This window comes from Sminthopsis crassicaudata, chromosome 2 (genome assembly GCF_048593235.1).
Source record: "Sminthopsis crassicaudata isolate SCR6 chromosome 2, ASM4859323v1, whole genome shotgun sequence".
NCBI lineage: Eukaryota > Metazoa > Chordata > Mammalia > Dasyuromorphia > Dasyuridae > Sminthopsis > Sminthopsis crassicaudata.
Window position 1 is genome coordinate 659,522,698 of NC_133618.1, and position 4,671 is coordinate 659,527,368.

A 4,671-nucleotide genomic window follows, 5' to 3' on the forward strand; every position below is an offset into this window, starting at 1 on the left:
ACATGTTAAAGATGTTAAAGTATAAGTTAAATACAATATATGTATACATGTCCATACAGTTATTTTCCAGCAATGTTATCTTACATATTTATATAACCCAATAACTTTTGAGCCTTGCCAAACAACCTACTTCTACACCCCTAGGATTTCTGGGGCATTCCAGCGGTATTAAGAGCACACTCTAGCTTCCCTTTTTTGTTTGTTTGTTTGTTTTTTTGTTTGTGCTCAACAGTGCTTAATGGGCAGCTACAGGTGAATTAATACTTTTTTCATTCATTCATTCATTTTCGAATCCTGCTCCTATGATGTCCTTGTGTTAGCTATCCCTCCCAGATTTATGGATCTCAAAAACTGATAAATGGGCTCTCTGTGCCTTAGTCCAAGCAATTGATAAAAATGCTGAACAAAACAGCAGAGGCCAGAACTGGGTGCATGCTCCATAAGAGATTTCCTGCAAGTTAGCATCCAAGCGCCAGGTTCTGATTCTCTCTAAAGCAGTATTGGAGCCTATGGATACTCCTTTTTGTTCCGGGATCACAGGAAGCAACTTCTTCCTTTAATGATTTAGCTAAGTCTGCTTCGCTAAATTTGGTTAACAAAAACGAGATAAGTGAGAGCTGTCTCATCAATTCACTTCTCTCTTTGCTTATGTTGGGGGACACCAGGTCGCAGATCTGGCACCAGAGTATCACAGATTTTAGAAAGAGATTCGATCTTGGCAATCACCTAGCCCCATTTTACAGATAAGAAAGTGGAGGCCCTAGGGGCAGCTAGGTGGTGCAGTGGATAGAGCACTAGCCCTGAAGTCAGGAGGACCCGAGTTCAAATTTGACCTCAGACACTTAATACATCCTAGCTGTGTGACCCTGGGCAAGTCACTTAACCCCAATTGCCTCAGCAAAAAAAAAAAAAGTGGAGGCCCATTGAGGATCCATGACTTGACTGAAGTCACAGAGAAAGTTGAGAAGCAGAGGCAAAATTCAAATGTGAATCTTCTAATTTCCATTTCTTTCCTCTTGGTAGCTGGGTGTGGGCTTCATTCAGTGCCAAGGTCTTTTCCTGTTTTGTATTTGTTTTGGAGGCAATAGGGATTGAGGTGCTTGCCCAGGGTTACCTAGCCAGCAAATATCTGATGTTGAATTTGAAGTTCCCTGCCGTCACTGGGCATCGAGAGGCAGCTGTGGGCCCAGCCACCTTCCCTGGGACTCTGCTGCCTCCTGCAGTCTAGCCCTGTCATTTTCTCTCTCCTGAGGCAAATTGGAACAAGGTTGTACTTAGAGATCCTTTTGCCTACAAATACCCAGAAACTGCCAGAGCTGAAGCACCTTATTCCTTCTCCAGCCTTTCCCCTCCTTTTACAAAGCGGGGAGCACACCCATCCATTGATGTGGTTTGTCCTTCCTTCTAGAGGAGGACGGCGACCTCAGGGAGGTGACTCTATGATGTACAGGTGAGGGAGGGCTGGGTAAGGTCACCTGCAGCCTTGCCCCCTCCAGAGCCATCGGGAGCCAGTGGCCAGATATGGACCAGGATGAGGCAGATGGTCCTGGAGGCCGAGGGAGAAAGGTCTTCAACGCTCTCAGTTTGACTGAGGATGCCCCCTTCAGTGATCAAGGCAAAAAATCTCCTTCTTCACCTAATCCAGAAAACCTAAATAAATAAATGAATAAATTCAGGGGTCGTGAAACATGCATCCCATAGTTAGGAAGTGGCAGAATCAAGATTAAATGTTCACTTACTAGGAAAGAAGAAAAACCTAAAGTTCAGGGTCAGGTGAATAGTGAGAGCCCAGACTGAAAAGGGGGGTTGTCGTGGAGGGTTTTTTACTATAAGTCAAGAGTTTGGACTTTCTCTGGCAGACAGATGATTCCCTTCATTCTCTCCGGGACCCCCCAAATTGGAATGCTAAAGAGAACTTCCCCTTAAAAGGCATTCAGATAATGAAAGGTGAATATGCAGAAGGAGTTGGAAAATTCAGATTTTAGCAATTCAGAACAAAGCAGAATGAGGTTTTTTTGTCAACTAGTCAGTAAAGATTTATTCCAAACTTGTATGCCAGGCACTGTTCTAATCACTGTTCATACAAAAAAGCAGAAAGGGAAGGGCACAAAAGGCAAATGGCTATGTACATGCAAGATATATCCAGCATAAAACGGAGGGTAATCTCAGAAGGAAGGCGGTGTGTGTGTGTGTGTGTGTGTGTGTGTGTGTGTGTGTGTGTGTGTGTGTGTTTGTGTATGTGAGAGAGAGAGAGAGAGACAGAGACAGAGAGAGAGAGAGAGAGAGAGAGACAGAGAGAGAGAGAGAGAGAGACAGAGAGAGAGAGAGAGACAGAGAGAGAGAGAGACAGAGACAGAGAGAGAGAGAGAGAGAGAGAGACAGAGAGAGAGAGAGAGAGAGACAGAGACAGAGACAGAGACAGAGACAGAGGGGGAGAGAGAAGGTAGAGAGAGAGACAGAGGGGGAGAGACAAAGAGACAGAGAGAGAGGAGAGAGAGACAGACAGAGGGACACAGAGAGAGAGAGAGACAGAGAGACAGAAACACAGAGAAAGAGAGAGACAGAAAGGGAGAGAAAGGGAAGAAGAGAAAGAATGTCTGTTTTCCTGCAAAAGACAGGATTTTAATATGGACATTACAGAAGCTAAGAGTTAAAAATGAGATGGGAAAGTTAAGCTAATGAAAAGCCAAGATGTCAAGAGGTGGAGTTTCAGTTGTGAGGAACAGGAAGTAAGCCAGTATAAGCTATATAGACTATATTGATGGGTAATATTTAAAAAGACTGAAAAGATGGGAAGATTAAAAAGGTTGTAAAGGGCTTTCAAACACTTAACAGAAAATTCTGTATTTAAACCTGGAGATAATAGGAATTTGCTGAATTTATGTGAGGGGGAGTTGGTTTGGGAGGGAAGAGATTATATGCTAAGACCATTTTGACAGCAAAGTGAAGGGTAAATTGAGGCAGGAGACCAATTAGGAGGCTATTACAATTGTTCAGGTGAGGCAGCCATGTCTCTATGAGTGAAGAAAGGGGATCAGATGTTAGAGACGTTGTGAAGAAGAAATAAGACACAGATTGGATGTTTGTGGTAAGTACAAGAAAGGAGTGGAGGATGATATCTGAGTGATTGTGAGAATGGTAGTACTCTTGACAGTAACTAGAAAGCTGGAAAGAAGGGAGGATGTGGGGGAAAGGTAATGAGTTCTGTTTTGAACACTGAGTTAGAGATGTGTATGGGAATGCAGCTTTAAATGTGCAAAAGGAGGTGGACTGGGCAGGGTGGGGATGGGCACTGAGAGTGGATCTTCACAACAACTCAGTGATTATATCTCTATTTTACAACTGAGGAAACTAAGCCACACTGAGATTAAGCTCAGGTTCACACAGCTACTAAGTTATACACAGCCATATTTAACTTCAGGTCTTTTGATACCAGACCCAGCACTGTATCCACTGTGCCACCAACTGCCTGGAACTTGGGAAAGAGATTATAAATATACACACATATTATCTATTATATACAGTCACACACAGATATATCTAGAGATCATCTGCATGAGAGTGGACTCATTAGAGCTTTTGATAATGAGGTCACCAAATGAGATATCAGGAAAAGAAAAAGAGGGTCCAGAATAGAGTTTTGGGGAACCCCCAAAGTTAGTTACCTGGATGAAATTCCAGCAAAGGAGACTGGAAAGGAGCATTCAGTTAGAAGCACTGTAAGAAACTCTAAAGAGAGGACAGCATCTAATAAAAGATGATAAATGGGATCAGAGGCTACGTAAATCAAAGCCAACATTATTACATTTTCTCTATAGTAAATCCCTCTATTGAATCCCCATATGAATCAATAATCTTACAGGTCATGGGAAATGCGGAATCTCAGTGGTACAGGGGTAAATAGAGGCCCAGTGAATCATGCAATATTATTAGGGAAAATCATACTTTAACAAGGGCACTAACAGAAAAACCTGGAAGGCCTTGCCTACCCTTTACCGTTTTTACCTCAATACCTATGTCAAGAAAGAGCTTCTATGGATAGAAGTTTTCCCCTCCACACTTTATAAATTGAATAAAGGATATAGATTAGGTGATCCCCAATGTCCTTTCCAGCTCTAGATGCTGTAATTCAATGAATATGAGTAGAAGAACAAACCAGCTCTTAGTAAGACTCTTAGGAGCATAAATACAAGAATACTCCAAGGATGCTATTAGTTCCTTAAGATATGAAATGAACCAGAGAAAAGACTGACTTAGAAAAATTGCACATGTTTAATGGATTTTGGATTACTTGCTGTCTTGGGGAGAAGGGGGACAGAGAAAGAAAAATTTGGAACACAAGATTTTGCAAAGGTGAATGTTGAAAAACACCTTTGCATGTGTTTGGAAAAGTGAAATTCTATTAAAAAGAATTGACTTATAGGTAGATAAGAATTGCACAAAATGAGAAAAGTCTGGATCTGTGGTAATGGGAGCAATGTCTATTCTGATGAAATCCCAGAGCCACTAAAGACAGAGAAAACTTTTGGGGAAGAAGTTTACAGAAAGAAACAGGCAGCTGTTTTGGTCCTCTTGGAGTTAGTTATGCTTAGGATTCCCACTTAAAAATCACCATAGTGATATGAAATCATAAAAACGTCCAATGAGGTCACACATCCCATCAGAATTCAC